Source organism: Anguilla rostrata, chromosome 6 (assembly GCF_018555375.3).
Source record: "Anguilla rostrata isolate EN2019 chromosome 6, ASM1855537v3, whole genome shotgun sequence".
NCBI classification, from domain to species: Eukaryota; Metazoa; Chordata; class Actinopteri; order Anguilliformes; family Anguillidae; genus Anguilla; species Anguilla rostrata.
Genome location: NC_057938.1, coordinates 30,210,111 through 30,228,022, shown reverse-complemented (window position 1 = coordinate 30,228,022; position 17,912 = coordinate 30,210,111). Strand labels below are relative to the sequence as shown.

The 17,912-nt window shown below is 48.8% G+C and overlaps 1 long non-coding RNA gene across 1 annotated transcript in view; it reads right to left on the bottom strand.

The window, feature by feature from the left end:
- Positions 1 to 236: 236 nt before the first annotated feature.
- LOC135257886 (uncharacterized) overlaps positions 237 to 17,912 on the bottom strand; it is a 53,016-nt gene continuing 35,340 nt past the window's right edge. The window contains exon 4 of the long non-coding RNA XR_010330795.1: positions 237 to 358. This is a non-coding gene — a long non-coding RNA (uncharacterized LOC135257886). The remainder of the gene's footprint in view (positions 359 to 17,912) is intronic.

Below are 17,912 nucleotides of genomic sequence, written 5' to 3'. Positions count from 1 at the left end.
TACTATTTACGATAATTCTCTCATATATAGGCTATTCTGTATATGATATATTGTGCACACAGTATATAACAACTAAATCACACAGGCCTAACACAACAATACACATAACGTTTCCAAACACAAGACACAAATTGAGCTCAGCCCATGGCAAACAGGCCTAACGCAACAATAAAACATTTTCTGCAGACATTCATGCACTTCAACTAACGCACAAAGTTTCCAGACACAAGACACAAATTGAGCTCAGAACAAGCAAACAGAGCACTTTTTCTCATGCATTCACTCGCATTGGCAAACAACCAAGGTTCTCTTCTTGCACACACTTTGGCACACAGCCCAGTTTTTCACAACTCACAGACTAGTCACTAAAACAATCGTCCTTTTTACGAAACGTACGTTCTACAACTATATTGCGCTCGCAAGCACCCACAATGATGCCCGAAGGCATATGATGCCTGAAAGCACCCACTATCTACCTAATGACGCTCCTGCGTCCCAAGCGGATCATAACCCCGGCACCCTATCTCAGTGCCACTTGGTCAGTCAGTGGTTCAATCACTACACCGTCCCTTTCCACACTCTTCCTTTATCAAATAAATAGGAGTTATGTAGGAGAATTTTGAGACTCCCCATGAGTGTGATGACGTCACATGTTAAAGTTAAGGTATTCCCATCAATGTTGATCAGACTGTTTCCTCCAAACTCTCGATGCTGCATGATAAAAATATATCACATGTATAACTATATGCTAATATAATCAATATGTAATCCAATAAACCTATATCAGTAGTTGCAGCTAAGCTTATGGAAACGCAAGAAACCACAGTGTACACTGTAGAAAAAAAGCAAACGCAGAAGGCTTAAAAAACCATACTTACTCAGCAGAAAATTAGTGCCAAATAGAAATATGCTAGAAAACTAACACTTTACAGTGACCTCTGTGTAACCTGAATAAAGTTTTTAAAAAGTACAGGAGGCTATAACTCTGTGAACTTGTATGTGTAATGGAAAAATACAGAAAGCAATGACGTGTATGCATAGTGAAAAAGTACAGAGTAAGGGAAAATTAGGGTACCTGTCCACTATGATAAGATTAATCACTGATACGATAAGATCATCAAAGAACCGAAAATCATTGTGGTGCCAAGAAGGTCAGGTTGACCCAAGAGCAGGAAATTAAAATCATTATGGTGCCAAAAAGACCAGATGGCTGGTATTTTTAGAAATGTGTTAAAGGGGGGTTGTGGGCACAATTTGTGTATAAAATGTATGCAAAACTGACAATTGAGGTTCAATTCTGCTGAGTTGAGCCGGCTTTGTGCACCTGTGCAATAAAGTCTAAACTTTCTGAAGAGCTTGCTGCTGTTGTGTCTTTTCCCTTGTGAAATTGTTTTCTACAGATTGGCGATTGGCGTGGAAGTCTGTCGTTTCCTAGACACGACAGTTACTCCACTATTTGGTTCAAGGAAAACCAACACCTAAATGAGGATCGTAAATAAAATACTCACCCTCAAGTTGATTATCATTGATCCAACCAGAAGATGTTTCCTATCCCATCCTTGTTGCCATGTCTGTTGGGAATCTTTTCCCATGTGGTACCAAGTCGGGAAAGGTGCAGTAGCACACTGAGAACCACTTTCCAATTGAAAAGGTTTTATATTGATGCGCAAAGGGAGACTCACCATGGTGCCACAACAAGCGTTCTGTACGAATCTCAACAAGACAGACAAGTGAGGGTTTAAGTATTCTGTTGAGAGGTGTGGTGATTGCCTAGTGTGAACGTTCCCAGGGAGGAATATACATTGCACCAGACTTCCCGGGGACACCTAAATGGTCTGCTGCCGGTGAAACCCCTTTGATTTGTGGCTATTGTATATCTTTATATGCAGTGATTGAACTCTATTTGTGGCTGTGGTGTGGGGATGGCTGGTTTAAGCAGCCACACCTGCCCTGGGTCAAGCTAATTAGACCTGGCCAATTGGATAATTGGTGAAGAATTAGATAATTGGCCAGGCTAATTGGACCCAGGAACAGGAGTGGCTGCACCTGTGCGTAGTGAGGTAATCACTGCGCACAGGTTAAATCTGCCATCCCCACCCACACCAGGGAGCTCTCTGTCATGACAGGGTTTAACATCTGCTCATTTGGCTATAACATCTTGCCGACCCTTGCAAATAAACGTGGACTGTTTTAACATCTTCTCCCTGTGTCTCTGTGCTGGAGGGCCCCAAGAAAAGCCACTTCGGTGGCCTGTGGCAGGCGTGTTTGCCACAGTGGCGCCCAACGTGGGGCTCCTCCGGCACAGCAAAGAGGCACAGGAGGGCCAGCCAGGAAGCACACTGGAGGAGGAACAGCTGCGGTGTTCCCGACAGGGCTTCGGGTGGATCCTCCGGGCCAAAAATGGGGAGCTGAAGATGACCAGGGAGGGGAAGGAGGCAATCCTCAGCTGGGATGCTGAGGAGCTGCACCTGGCCGAGAAGGCAGGTCAGCGACGGGCGGTGCACGAGAGGTGGTCGCGCCGTGAGCTGGACTTGGCCGGGAAGGCGGGTCAGCCACGGGCGGCGCACGAGCGGTGGCCGCGCCGTTTTGCTTCCTTTCTCGTCCGTTTTGGTTGTTTTTAGTTCTTTGTTTTGGCCTGGTTGGTTTGCCCGGAGCCCATGAGGGGATAAGCCTGCAGCCGCCTGCCAGCAGAGCCGACTGGCGGCCACCACAGCCACGAGGGTTCCTGGTCCCCAGCACCACACGGCCAGTCCACCAGCCCACCGGCCCAGCCACCCCGCCACGGCCCCTGGAACAGCCCGGGCCGGTGACGCCCCCACCAGCCAGCGGAGCGGCCCAGGACTTCCCGTGCTCCGGGAGGGAGGAGGAAGAAGGGCTGCCTTGTCGTAAAAGGAGGGGCACAGCATGTACTGGACTGTTCCGGGGCCACCCACCCTGACTTTTTTTTTTTTTTAAGCGTGTTTAGAGTTTTTATTTTTATTTGTCTGTTGCTTTGTTGGGAGTGCGGGGGGGGTAGGCTTCGGCCAGTGATTCTCCCTGGCCTCAGTTTGGCGTTGGGGGTATGTGGTGTGGGGATGGCTGGTTTAAGCAGCCACACCTGCCCTGGGTCAAGCTAATTAGACCTGGCCAATTGGATAATTGGTGAAGAATTAGATAATTGGCCAGGCTAATTGGACCCAGGAACAGGAGTGGCTGCACCTGTGCGTAGTGAGGTAATCACTGCGCACAGGTTAAATCTGCCATCCCCACCCACACCAGGGAGCTCTCTGTCATGACAGGGTTTAACATCTGCTCATTTGGCTATAACATCTTGCCGACCCTTGCAAATAAACGTGGACTGTTTTAACATCTTCTCCCTGTGTCTCTGTGCTGGAGGGCCCCAAGAAAAGCCACTTCGGTGGCCTGTGGCAGGCGTGTTTGCCACAGTGGCCATTTGTCTCTAACAATGGGAAGCAGTTACAGAGTGTGAGTGCGGGAATGTGTAATCAGAATGAAGTTACGATACAGAAAGCAACTTATGTGTTCAAACTTATCAGTAGGGTGGAATACTTGCAGGTGGTGTCTGGTGGCAAATGGAAAAAGTTGCCGCCGTGCCTTAGGCCTGTCTGCAGATGGTTCACATGTTGACCTTTGTGTCATGGTTCTGTCTTTTTGTTTCTATTTTTCCTTTTTGGGCCGCCAGTTGGTGGCACTTCTCAGTTTTTGTATTTCTGTTCATTCCCTCATTGGTTTCCCATGTTGATTGTATTATTGTTTTCCATTATTGTCTCATTATTTAATCATCATCCCCACCTGCCTCTCGTTATCCCTTCCCTCTCGTTTGATTACGTATTGAGTTCACCTGTGTCTTGTCTATTTAAGTTCTTTGTCCCCTTGACTCGGGTGCTGGTTCTTTGTGTTCATTTCTGACTGTCTGTATCTGCCCGTTTTGGTCCTGCTTGTACGTTTCATGTGTGTTTCTGCCTGCCCGTGTTTTGACCTGCTTGTGTTCCTGCCTGAGTTTCTTGATGTCTTTCTGCCTTTGTGTTTGTGCCTGTGTTGCTGCCTGTGCTTTTCTGCCTGTCTGTGTCTGTGTCTGCCCTGCCTGTTCTGTTCTACATATTTTTTGGATTTTCTTATTGTGGTGTGGGGATGGCTGGTTTAAGCAGCCACACCTGCCCTGGGTCAAGCTAATTAGACCTGGCCAATTGGATAATTGGTGAAGAATTAGATAATTGGCCAGGCTAATTGGACCCAGGAACAGGAGTGGCTGCACCTGTGCGTAGTGAGGTAATCACTGCGCACAGGTTAAATCTGCCATCCCCACCCACACCAGGCAGCTCTCTGTCATGACAGGGTTTAACATCTGCTCATTTGGCTATACCATCTTGCCAACCCTCGTGGAATAAATGTGGACTGTTTTAACATCATCTCCCTGTGTCTCTGTGCTGGAGGGCCCCAAAGAAAGCCACTTCGGTGGCCTGTGGCAGGCGTGTTTGCCACAGTGGCGCCCAACGTGGGGCTCCTCCGGCACAGCAAAGAGGCACAGGAGGGCCAGCCAGGAAGCACACTGGAGGAGGGGCGGCTGAGGTGTTCCCGACAGGGCTTCGGGTGGATCCTCCGGGCCAAAAATGGGGAGCTGAAGATGACCAGGGAGGGGAAGGAGGCAATCCTCAGCTGGGATGCTGAGGAGCTGCACCTGGCCGAGAAGGCAGGTCAGCGACGGGCGGTGCACGAGAGGTGGTCGCGCCGTGAGCTGGACTTGGCCGGGAAGGCGGGTCAGCCACGGGCGGCGCACGAGCGGTGGCCGCGCCGTTTTGCTTCCTTTCTCGTCCGTTTTGGTTGTTTTTAGTTCTTTGTTTTGGCCTGGTTGGTTTGCCCGGAGCCCATGAGGGGATAAGCCTGCAGCCGCCTGCCAGCAGAGCCGACTGGCGGCCACCACAGCCACGAGGGTTCCTGGTCCCCAGCACCACATGGCCAGTCCACCAGCCCAACAGCCCAACCACCCCACCACAGCCCCTGGAACAGCCCAAGCCGGTGACGCCCCCACCAGCCAGCAGAGCAGCCCAGGACTTCCCGTGCTCCGGGAGGGAGGAGGAAGAAGGGCTGCCTTGTCGTCAGAAGGAGGGGCACAGCATGTACTGGACTGTTCCGGGGCCACCCACCCTGACTTTTTTTTTTAGCGTGTTTACAGTTTTTTTTTTTTATTTGTCTTTTGCTTTGTTGGGAGTGCAGGGGTGGGGTGGGGGGGGGGGGGGGTAGGCTTCGGCCAGGGATTCTCCCTGGCCTCAGTTTGGCGTTGGGGGTATGTGGTGTGGGGATGGCTGGTTTAAGCAGCCACACCTGCCCTGGGTCAAGCTAATTAGACCTGGCCAATTGGATAATTGGTGAAGAATTAGATAATTGGCCAGGCTAATTGGACCCAGGAACAGGAGTGGCTGCACCTGTGCGTAGTGAGGTAATCACTGCGCACAGGTTAAATCTGCCATCCCCACCCACACCAGGCAGCTCTCTGTCATGACAGGGTTTAACATCTGCTCATTTGGCTATACCATCTTGCCAAACCCTCGTGGAATAAATGTGGACTGTTTTAACATCATCTCCCTGTGTCTCTGTGCTGGAGGGCCCCAAAGAAAGCCACTTCGGTGGCCTGTGGCAGGCGTGTTTGCCACACTTATGTTTTTGGTTTTTGTGTTATTTAGAGTTGCCCTGTGTGGCCTTTTGTTTGCTGTTTTGCATTTTTTGTGTAGTAAATGTCTTTGTTTAAACTTTCCTTTTGAGTTCCTGTATTTTTTCTACTCCGCGTCTGGGTCCCACCCTCCCATACGTGACACTTTGCATAGTTTTGCCCGGCCCTGCTGTGTTTTGTGGCAGGTGGTAGGTGTGCTGACTGACTGGAGGAGCTGCAACAGGGCGGGTTTTTGCAGCCAATAAAGGGTCAGCTGCCAGTGGACAAGGTCTAGGAAGTTGAATGCCATGGAGCAGCACAGACAGTTCCTAGTTCTTTATGCTGCTATTGTGCCACTGGATCAGTGTAGTTTGGCTTACCTCAACGGGCTGCAGAGTTGTTGCCTGTATCACTGCCCCATTGTCCACACAAGCTGCCTGGATGATCAGAGTCCATCTTGAGAGTGTTTCCTTACCCTGTTTTTGGGACTACAATGGATGCCACACAACCTCACAAAGATGGACTCAATCAGGCGGAAGCAGTTGGGCCATTGGGCAGGTGAACCACTGGCTCCAAGAACATATCACTTTGTGCTCTCCACACCAGAGGCAAACATGGCCCTCTTCTTTGGCACCCGGAAGTGACCGGTCACCAGCCTGTCCTGGTGCTGAGCAGCATACACTACACGGCCTTTGTCAAATGGGAGCAAGTCCTGCCATAAAGCAGTGATGGTGCTGGCTTTTTGGTCCGTCAGGGTGAGGCTGGTCTGATTCCGCAGCCCAACAAGATATTCTGCCAATTTGTTGACAAAGTTAATGCCTGGTACATTGTCTTGATCTATTGCCTGCAATTAGTAGTTAAATGTGTATTGATTTTAATTGGCTTTTGCAATGATCCAGACATAATTAATATCAGTTAGTAGTTAGTAGAGTTGCTGAACTTGCTCTAGAAGTTTGCTAGAATGGTCATTTTTAAGAGTTGCAGCCGACTCGGTCGCTCCTTGTTGGAGGGACGAAATGGAGTGTGAAGCGGTAGAAGGTGGAAATAAGAAAAGGAAAAAAGGAATAGAAAATGAAAATAAGGATGAGAAATTTGTAGTAGGAATGAAGGTGGATGTTAAGCCCGGGTCTGGATGGGAAGCAAATGGAATTTTTAATGACGTCCATGAAATAGGGAGATTAGTGGAGAAGGAGATTGGGAAAGTTAAGGCAGTGAGGGTAACCGGGGGGGAATTATAATCATTGAGTGCCAGTCAAGAATATTGAGGAATAAAGCACTTAAAGCTAAAATATTTGGTTCAACGAAAGTTGTCTGTTTTTTAATGAGGGAAAGAGCTCTGCGGAAAGGGGCGGGTAGGGTAAAGAACAGGAAAGTGGCTCAATATTGTTAGAATTTGAAGGCGAACTACCAGAGAGGATTTATTTAGACTATGTTAGTTACAGGGTGAGGGCATATGAAAGGGTTCCACTGAGGTGTTACTGATGTCAGGATTATGGACACGTGGCAGCAGTTTGTAGGAAAAGGGATCACAGGTGTAGAAGGTTTGGGAAAGATAGATGTTCGGATGAGGATTGCACAATGTCTAAAGACCAGGCAATATGTTTTCACTGTGGGGGAAATCATGAGGCGGGAGCAAAGCAGTGTGAAAGATGGAAAGCGAGGTGGAAAGAACAAGAGTGCAGAATAAAATAACATATGCAGAAGCAACGAAGAGAGTGAGGGCAGAAACGGGAGCTGTGAGGAAGGAACAGAATAGAACTGCAACAGAAGGAAAAGATCAAGTGAGATGTGACAGAGAAATTATGTATATGGATAGAAGGTTCTTAGCATTTATAGCGATGGTGATCAATTGTGCTAGTGAAATAGAAACGAAATCAGAGAGGATCAAGATGGTGGTGGACGCAGTGAAAGAGATTTTGGGAATAACGGATGTGAAGGGGGACGAAATACAGGGAATTTTAGCGAAAAGATTTGGAGGGAGTCAGATGTCAGGGGTATAGGGAAATAAAGAATCGCGAGTCAGATATGGGAGGGTTGGGCTGTTTTATATATTGTTTAAGAGAACTAAACCAGATAGCAATGCAGACAGTAGGTGGCGGTAATGCACTCATTTAAGTATGCAAACCGCCAATAAAAACCAAAGAAGAAGAAGAAAAAAAAAAGTTAATATCACATGATTTAATAAATACCACAATTCATGCTGTTGCTGGCGTGTCTTATGTTTGCTCTCCGTTCATGTTCGTTCAATGCACAGTTGTGTACTGTGTGCATTTTAATGTTATAGGATCAAATTTCCATCTACATAGTTACTTGGGCTTCCGAAGGGTCCTCTGTGAATCTGTGAAACAGACACTGGTCACAATTTTATCACCTTTGTTTTGGCTTGTTGATGGAATGCAGTTAAAGCACTTATATGGAAAAAGTAGTTAACATTAATTTACTTACCATCTCCACATCAGGTCCACCCGTAGCAATGACAAGGCCCATAGTGACGGAAGGTACTTGTACAGTGGCAATAGCAGCGGGACCCATGGAGGTGGCAGCAGGACACTGAGCAGTGGTAGCAGGACCCATGGAGGTGGCAGCAGGACACTGAGCAGTAACTGGATATGTACCTGAGTCACTAAAAGTGGCAGTTATTAAGCCATTATTGAAGAAACCAAACCTAGATCCTGATAAAATGGAAAATTATAGACCTATTTCAAACCTTCCATTTTAATCAAAATTATTGGAGAAAACTGTTGCTAAGCTATTTAGTGCATACCTTAGCTCTAACGGGATCCTTGAAATATTCCAATCAGGGTTTAGACCCCACCACAGCACAGAAACCGCACTTATCAATGATCTACTACTGTCAGCCGACCGTAACTCTGTGTCGGTTCTTATACTCCTCAACCTGAGTGCAGCTTTTGATACAATTGATCATGGAATTCTACTGGACAGACTCCAGGCCTGTGTTGGACTTCATGGACAGGCACTCGCATGGTTTGGATTATACTTATGTAACAGGAAACAGTTTGTTAAATTAAAAGAAGAAGAGTCCAGCCACTCAAAAATGAAATACGGTATTCCACAAGGATCAGTACTAGGACCAGTACTTTTCTCACTATATATGCTACCACTTGGCAATATTATCCAAGCACATGCCGTAGAGTTCCACTGTTATGCGGACAATACACAGTACACACAAAATTTCAATGAAACCTGTCGTAGCACTACCGCTTTCACGGTTAGAAGCCTGTATTGTAGATATCAAGGTTTGGATGCTTTCTAATTTTCTGCTCTTGAATTCGGATAAGACCAAAATGTTGGTTTTAGGTCCCAAAATATTAAGGGAGAAAATGTTGATTCTTACCTTAAATTGTGATGGTTGTTTGGCTGAACCTAATATGGTTGTTAAAGACCTTGGTGTCACCATTGATCCTGATCTATTCTTTGACATGCATATAAAAAACATATCCAGAATTGCCTTCTTTTAATTATGCAACATTGCTAAAATCAGGCATTTCCTGTCAGTTGGGGATGCAGAAAAATTAATCCAGGCTTTTGTCATGTCTAGGCTAGATTACTGTAATGTCCTGCTATCTGGCTGCCCTAATAACTCGTTAAAGAGTCTCCAGCTTGTGCAAAATGCAGCTGCTCATATCTTGACCAGAACTAAGAAATGTGAGCACATTACTCCAGTGCTAACGTCGCTGCACTGGCTACCCATTAAGCATAGGATAGATTTCAAGGTTTTGCTCCTGACCTTTAAAGCTCTGCATGGACGTGCACCAGTGTACATAACAAACCTGCTCCTATCTTATAAGCCCACAAGGTCACTCCATTCTCAAGATACAGGCTACTTGGTAGTCCCAAGGTGGTAGAGCTTTCTCCTACAGAGCCCCACTACTGTGGAACAGGCTTCCAAAATTTATAAAGGAGTCAGACACAGTCTCAAAACGCACCTCTATGCTCAGGCTTATAATCAGTTATAGTCTGGAGACAGGGTGGGAGAAGGGTTGTCTGTAAAGCGTATTGTGACAACTGCTGTAAATATGCTATACAAATAAAATTTGATTGATTGATTGATTGCTTGGTAGCAGGACCCATGAAGGTGGCAGTAGGACACTGAGCGGTGGTAGCAGGACCCATGCAGGTGGCAGCAGGACACTGATCGGTGGTAGCAGGGCCCATGGAGGTGGAACCAGGACCCATGAAGGTCACAGCAGGACCCTGAGTGGTGGCGTCACCTGATACCTTTGGGGTATGAGCAGGGACCAGGAGATTGCCCGTTGTGAAGTCCTCAATGCAGAAGCTGTTCTCAAATCCTTCATCCTGTTGCTCCTCTTCCACAGACAAATCTTCCAACATCTGATTTGCTGCCTCGGAGTCCGGGTGTATGTCCTGCAGGCTCTGACCAGTTTGCCTGAATAAATACTGAATTCCAATCAGCTCTCCTGAGATGAAGCAGATGCTTAAAATGTGATCATCTGAGTGAAGCAAATAAAAAACACAGATAATGACATTGAGAAGTGACTGTCCTATTCACAAAGGTGGCTGAAATGTGGGTATGATTTTTCTCTTGAACACCTTCTCACTGTTGGCGTTCACACAGTGGACTAGGGCACTGGTGTAGCCGCGCAGAGCCAAGGGTGGTGCTGCAAGTGAAGCAGTGACTCGATCTTGCTGCCACCTGTTGAGCCCCTATAAGAGATGAAAATTCAGGCTGTTGGCACTGGTTCCTGAAATTAGATTTAATAATAGGTTAGCATAAACATGTCCTGTCCATGTAGTGCATGCTTATACACACAGGGCCAAGTGACTTGAAAGAACTGAGGAAATATTGGGTAGCATTGCTTTGGAATACATCTTATTTAATTTCAGTGAGGCAAGATAGCCTATATTGTTTGTAGTACCGTAACTTGGCGTCATTTTGATATCAATACTTTTAATGGCAGGCCTGGACTGGTCTTGATTTTTGCAAAGTGTTTTATTATGAGAGTGAGAAATGTGAAGTGACCCTGTAAGAAACAGTTGTGGATTATGGCTATCCTTGTGTGAATTTGTACAGTCTGATGAGCGTGTACTGTTTAGCAGTTTCGGTTTTCTATAACAGTGGCTGCGGTGGCGTAAGTGTAAACGCAACAGAAACACAGGTCAAATATGGCCAGTGTATGTACTCACGGATTTGACGGCCATCCAACGAGCCTCGATTGAGAAAAGAATCAGCAAGCCCGTAGAATTAGAGCTCCCTAGGTCGCAACTTGTGTACCCTGCTGTCCTGCTCCGTTGTCTGTTATTTCGTGGAGATGCACTTTTAGTGTTTGTAAGGTTTATAAGGCATTTTGATAGGCTTATCGGCAGGTGGGAATCCTCTTCACTGTTTTGCTAAGCTAGAACCGGAAAACTTGATAGTGGAGAATAGGAGCAGACACATATGTCCCAGCAGGCTTTGCATATGAGAAAATAACAACAGTGTGAGAGAAATTAGGATGAAATGATGAAATTGCGTAGTTGAAACAATATGTTTTTAGCAGAATGGGCATGTAGGTGAAGGTTGACATGATCACAGACTATAGTGCGAAGTAAATAAAGTGACCATGAGCGAGCTTAGTTTCCTTATCGAACGTTATATATAACAGTCTGTATAAAACACTAGTTGTTAAAGTGGAGGGTTAAATAACGTTAAATCTATTGACTGTTAGGATATTTTTGCCCTTATTTGTGGAGTCAAATGCAGGACGATGAAGAACACGCTGACAAAGTTTCCTCAGAGGATTTGTTGTTTAATTCAATGCGCAAGCGAGAGACAGACCCAGCACACTCGGGCGCTGCGCTGAGAGAATCTCTGCCGATCACGCTGTGTGGTGTGTGGATATACAGTTTGGAGTCATACATATCAAAAGGTTGAGTTAAGTGGCGGGCCGGAGACAAATGGTCTTGTCCCTTCCTGGGGACCCTCGCAGCCATTTAGCATAGGAATGTGACATCCTTGCCGCAGACACTAGAGGTGTTATACTGAGACACACTACAGAGGGGCTAGACACAGAGGCATGCAAACTACAGACACAGTAATGGCAGAAATGGAAACACAATACACTGGGAACCTATCAGTCCCCCATTTTGTATTTGGAAATATGGTGTCAAATGCCATATTCCCCATAACCTATTCAGGCCTGTACCCCCAGCGAGCAAGCACATGGTGACAGTGGCAAGGAAAAACTCTCCTAGAGTAAAGGGGAGAAACCTTGAGAGGAACCAAGGCTCAGCGGGGGGAACCCATCCTCCTTGGGTTGGCCTGTGTGCATGCTAATTACCAGAAAAATGAAAATGTTACATACCCACACACATTGGAAAAAATGACCCATACAATACATACAAACAACCCCACCCCAAGGGACAGTAATTACCATTGGGTCACAGTTGTTGCCTTTTATCTGCATTGTGGTGTTAGGGTTCTACACCCAGCTATCAAGTGCTGGAACAGAGATGTTAGTGGTGACATCAGGAGTGACCAGAATAGAGCTGATAGTGGTAGGAGTGTCAGTTGGATTAGTGCAGTTGGAAGTGTTAGGCAGTAGTTTGGTTAGAAAGTAGTCCTCCTTTTGTCACCAATATTGTGCCTGTTGCTAACAGGTACAGCCCAATCTCAATTATTAACATTTATTTTATAACCAAAAAATGGCATTTGCTGTGGCTCCTTCCCATCATGCGATATCCTTTTGTTTCCTAATTATATCTAATATATAATTTTGTTACAAAGAAAACCTAACCTAACCTGAAGCGTTTTACACCAGTGATGAATGATTATGTGAGAGTGTCTGATTGATACACCCACTCGGGCAGGCAGAGGCTCTTTCAGAGGAATTCAAAATTTTAGGTCCACTATACAATTTAGGGCATGTGCCAGGCTTCTCTGGAGGGCTGCATGTGCCTCACCTCTTAGCTGAAGGGCACATCCGTATATGGCCTTCCGAGTGGGACAACCATCTTCCTCCAGTCCTGCAACCTTTTTATCCTAATTAATATAAAACTTTTCCCATATTTTAATTGCCTCCTATTCCTGTATCAACCCACACTCTCAGACTATATACAACATTACAATATAATGACAAAAATATCCAACATGACAACATAATGATGAAAATGTCGCTGTGAAGTCATCCCAAATCCAACTGCAGCTTGCAAGGTTGGTGCACATTCTTGTCCCGGAAACGTGTCTGAATGGAGACACGGAAAGAGAGATAGCCCCCAGGGGCTATAAGGGTAGACGGGGATTATTGTCCCCCATGTTGGGTCTCACCCTTGTATTTCCTTAACTATTGAATGCGGAAATGCCTGTAATGTAATGTAATGTAATGGAACCACACCGGAGTTCCAGTCACTGGAAACAGCTGATGGAATCGTGAGCCTGTGTGGTCCAGACCAAATTTTGCCGATTATGTTTTTCACCAGGACCTTGTCTCCAGGATCAACCAGGCATTTCTTTGTCCTCAGCCGGGTCAGGTCCAGTTCAGTGATCCTGTGAAACACACTTAGGACAAAAGCCTGCAATATTTACCTAAACGGTCACCCATTACATGCAATTTCCCGCCAATACACTACCCACCAGGAGTCCTCATGGGTCAACCTGTAAGAATTTCAAAGGGTGAAAGCAAATGTTAATTACTCAGTGTTAATTACTCAGTCCCGCTTTCATGGAGAGGAGCACAGCTGGTGGCTGCGTCACCCAGTCTCATCCTAAAATGGAGAACAAATGATTAGTTAGTTGGAATTGATTAGTTAGTTGTTCTTTTTTTTTTTTTACCAATGTTATTTTCTTGTACCAGTCCCCCATTTTGTATTGGGGGCTACTGCACTAGTCAGGAGTCTCCTACAAGTTCAAAAGTCACACACCATTTTAAAATCCTTATGCCTCCATCTCTGGTGTATTTACACGGCCTTGGTTGCAACCCCACAGATCACCCACAGGTACATTCACAGTATTAACAAAAGTCTCATGCAAGATGCTACTTTGAGAAGTAAAAACGATCCATTACCTCAGTGTCAGCGTGTATTTTACATGAGAAACAGTGGAAAGGTGTCAGGGTCCTGTGTTTTCCCCTTGTTGTTCTTGGTTGGGCCGCCAGATGGCGACACCTCTGCTTTGTGTCTTGGTTAATTGTTTTATTGGTTTCAATTTTCCTATTATTAGATGCTTATTGTCTCGTGCTCCCTTCCCTCTCTGTGGCCTGATTGTTCATTGTGCCCTCCTGTGTCTCGTCTGCGTCGTATCTATTTAAGTCTCCATTTTCTCTGACTCAGGTGCTGGATCCTTGCGTGTTTGTTGCCTGCCTGTTGCCTGCGTACTTATTTGTTGCTTGCCTTTTGTAGCCTGCCTGTTTCCTTGCCTGCTCTGTTTCACTACGTTTTTGGGATTTTTGTTTTCCGTGTTTTTGAGGATTTTCTTTGTCTTTGCTATAACCGCCCAGCGAGGCGTTCTGTTCCCTTTGTTCCCCGTTCATTTCATTAAAGTCTTTTGTTTTCCCCATTTTGGAATTTTTGTTTTTTGCACTCTGCATTTGGGTCCATTCCCGCGCCCCGCCTGACAGAAGGATCCAGCCAGAGCTGGACCCAGCAGAGTTGTTTTTTTTTTTTTCCTTTTTCTGTCCTGTTTTTTGGTTTTTTGTTGGCCATGCCACCGGTGTGGAGCAAGCCGGTGGTGGCTGGGGAAGCCTCCGGCCTAGGTCCGGCCGTGGAACAGGCTCCCCTGTCCAGTAGCCAGTGGACAGAAAGGCTCTTTGATACGTGCCAGGGGTCACGCCCTTTCCTGGACTACGTGGGGGAGTTCCGCGCCGTGGCTGCAAAGGCGAACCTGCCCCAGTCAATCGTGTGCCAGCTCTTTAAAGACAACATGAGGGACCACCTCCACGGCGGGCTAGTGTACTCCGGCGTGGACAAGTGCGGTGACTTTGAACTCCTGTTCGCTACGGCGTTGCATTGGGACGAGTACCTCCGGCGGGTCGCAGATATGCCCCCTCTGGCGGAGAGGTACAGCCCAGCGAACCGGAGCTCATCGTCCCGCCGGAGCCGCCCGCCCTGCCAGTTGTTCCGCAGGAGCTGCCTGCTCGGCCCGCCGTTCCGCAGGAGCTGCCTGTCGTCCCGCAGGGGCCTTCGCCACCAGCTCCGCCCCGAGTCCCGGAGGGGCCTTCGTCGCCAGCTCCGCCCCGAGTCCCGGAGGGGCCTTCGTCGCCCTCTTCGCCCCGCGCCCTGGAGAAGCTTCCTGCTTCGCCCCGCGCCCAGGAGAAGCCTCCTGCTTCGCTCCACGCCCAGGAGAAGCCTCCTGCTTCGCCCCGCGCCCAGGAGAAGCCTCCTGCTTCGCCCGCGCCCAGGAGAAGCCTCCTGCTTCGCCCCGCGCCCAGGAGAAGCCTCCTGCTTCGCCCCGAGCCCCGGAGGGGCCTCCGAAGCTGCCCAGTGCTCCTGCCCTGCCCAGTGCTCCTGCCCTGCCCTGTGCTCCGGCGCCCCCAGTAGTTCTGGCGCCCCCAGTAGTTCTGGCGCCCCCAGTAGTTCCGGCGCCCCCAGTAGTTCCGGCGCCCCCAGTAGTTCTGGCGCCCCCAGTAGTTCCGGCGCCCCCAGTAGTTCCGGCGCCCCCAGTAGTTACGGCGCCCCCAGTAGTTCCGGCGCCCCCAGTAGTTCCGGCGCCCCGTCCTCCGGTGTTCCCTCGTCCTCCGGTGTTCCCTCGCCCCCTAGAGTCCGTACTTCCCCCGGTGTTCTCGCTCCCCCCAGTGATCGTCCTTCCCCAGGTGTCGTCGCTCCCCCCAGTGGTCGTCCTTCACCCGGTGTCGTCGCTCCCCCCCAGTGGTCGTCCTTCCCCTGGTGTCGTCGCTCCCCCCAGTGGTCGTCCTTCCCCTGGTGTCGTCGATCCCCCCAGTGGTCATCCTTCCCCTGGTGTCGTCGCTCCCCCCAGTGCTCGTCCTTCCCCTGGTGTCATCGCTCCCCCCAGTGGCCGTCTTTCTCCCTTTGGTGTCGTCGCTCCCCCCAGTGGCTGTCTTTCTCCCTTTGGTGTCGTCGCTCCCCCCGGTCTTCTTTCTCCTCCCAGTGTCCGTCCTTCCCCTGGTGTTGTCGCTCCCCCTGGTGTCCGTTCTCCTCCCGGTGTCGGTCCTTCCCCCGGTGTCGTCGCTCGCCCTAGTGTTCGTGCTCCCCCCGGTGGCCGTCCTTCCCCCGGTGTTGTCGCTCCCCCTGGTGTCCGTCCGTCCCCCGGTGTTGTCGCTCCCCCCGGTGTCCATTTTCCCTTTGGTGTCCGTCCTCCCCCCGGTGTCCGTCCTCCCCCTAGTGTCCGTGCTCCACCCAATGTTCTCGCACTCCCCAGTGTTCCCAACCGTGCGTCTGTGTGTTCTCCAGCCCCCTTGTCTAGTTGTTTGTCTGCCTGTTTGCCCGTATGTGTGTCGACCAGTTTGTTGGCCTGTTTGTCTACCCCCCAGGCCGTCGGCCCATCGGCCAACGTGTTCTCCCGCCTGTCTGCCTGTCTGTCTGTGTGACGGTCCGCGTGTTTTTTGTCTTGTTTGCCAGTGTCAGTCCCTGTGTCAGTCTTTGGGCTCACCCCTCTCCTTCCCTGTCTGTCTGTCGCTCACTGTGTCTGTCGGCGTCGCAGTGTGCCTCCCCGCCTGCTTGTCCCTTTGTCGGTCTGTGTAGATTTCCTGGTGTTGTGCCTGTATCTGTCAGTCCGTTTTTCCATCAGTCTTGGTCCTCCCCAGTGTAGTGCCCACGTCTAGTTCCTTGTAGTGTTTGTTCCGCTTCGTGTCTGCCTTTTCCCAGTCCGGTGTTCAGTCTTGTCTTAACCCAGTCCAGTGTTTTGTCTTGTCTCGTCTCGTTACTGTCCAGTGTACTGTCTCGTCTAGTCTTAGTCCGGTCCTGTGTGTCTGCCTCGCCCCAGTCCAGTCCTGTGTGTCTGCCTCGCCCCAGTCCAGTCCGGTGTGTTTCCTGAGTCCCTGTTTCCTGAGTCCCTGGTTTTCCGAGTTTCCTGAGTCCCTGGTTTTCCGAGTTCCCTGAGTCCCTGGTTTTCCGAGTTTCCTGATGCCTGAGTCCGGGTTCTGAGTTTCCTGTCGCCTGAGTCCAGGTTCTGAGTTTCCTGTCGCCCGAGTCCGGGTTCTGAGTTTCCTGTCGCCCGAGTCCTGCCCAGCCCTGAGTCTCCTGTCGCCCGAGTCCTGCCCAGCTCTGAGTCTCCTGTCGCCCGAGTCCTGCCCAGCCCTGAGTCTCCTGTCACCCGAGTCCTGTCCAGCCCTGAGTCTCCTGTCGCCCGAGTCCTGTCCAGCCCTGAGTCTCCTGTCGCCCGAGTTCGGTCCAGCCTGAGTTCTGTCCAGCTCTGAGTCCTGTTTCTGTCTGTGCTCCTGTTCTTGAGTCCGGTTTCTGTCTGTGCCTCCTGTTCCTGAGTCCGGTTCCCCCGTCTGTGCTCCTGTCCTGGTTTCTGTTCCCTGCCCCCGCCCTCCAGTTCACCCCCTCCCAGGGTCGGCCTCCTGGGACGTCAGGAGCCGTCCCTTGGGGGGGGGGTACTGTCAGGGTCCTGTGTTTTCCCTTTGTTGTTCTTGGTTGGGCCGCCAGATGGCGGCACCTCTGCTTTGTGTCTTGGTTAATTGTTTTATTGGTTTCAATTTTCCTATTATTAGTTGCTTATTGTCTCGTGCTCCCTTCCCTCTCTGTGGCCTGATTGTTCATTGTGCCCTCCTGCGTCTCGTCTGCGTCGTATCTATTTAAGTCTCCATTTTCCCTGACTCAGGTGCTGGATCCTTGCGTGTTTGTGGCCTGCCTGTTGCCTGCGTACTTATTTGTTGCTTGCCTTTTGTAGCATGCTTGTTTCCTTGCCTGCTCTGTTTCCCTACGTTTTTGGGATTTTTGTATTTTTGTTTTCCCGTGTTTTTGAGGATTTTCTTTGTCTTTGTTATAACCGCCCAGCGAGGCGTTCTGTTCCCTTTGTTCCCCGTTCATTTCATTAAAGTCTTTTGTTTTCCCCATTTTGGAGTTTTTGTTTTTTTGCACTCTGCATTTGGGTCCATTCCCACGCCCCGCCTGACAAAAGGATGGTGTTAGGATCTGCCACTAGGGGTCAATCATATGTGTGCTACCTTTTTTATTTATTATTTATTTATTTATTTATTGTTACTCCCTTATCTTGGGCTCATAGATTAAAAATATTTAGGGGCTTATGGTGTCCACGTCCTTATGCTATTTCGAAAAATATATATATACAGCCCATGCCCAATAGATAACTACAATCTCTCAAAGCTTAACCAATTTCTCCAGCTTTGTT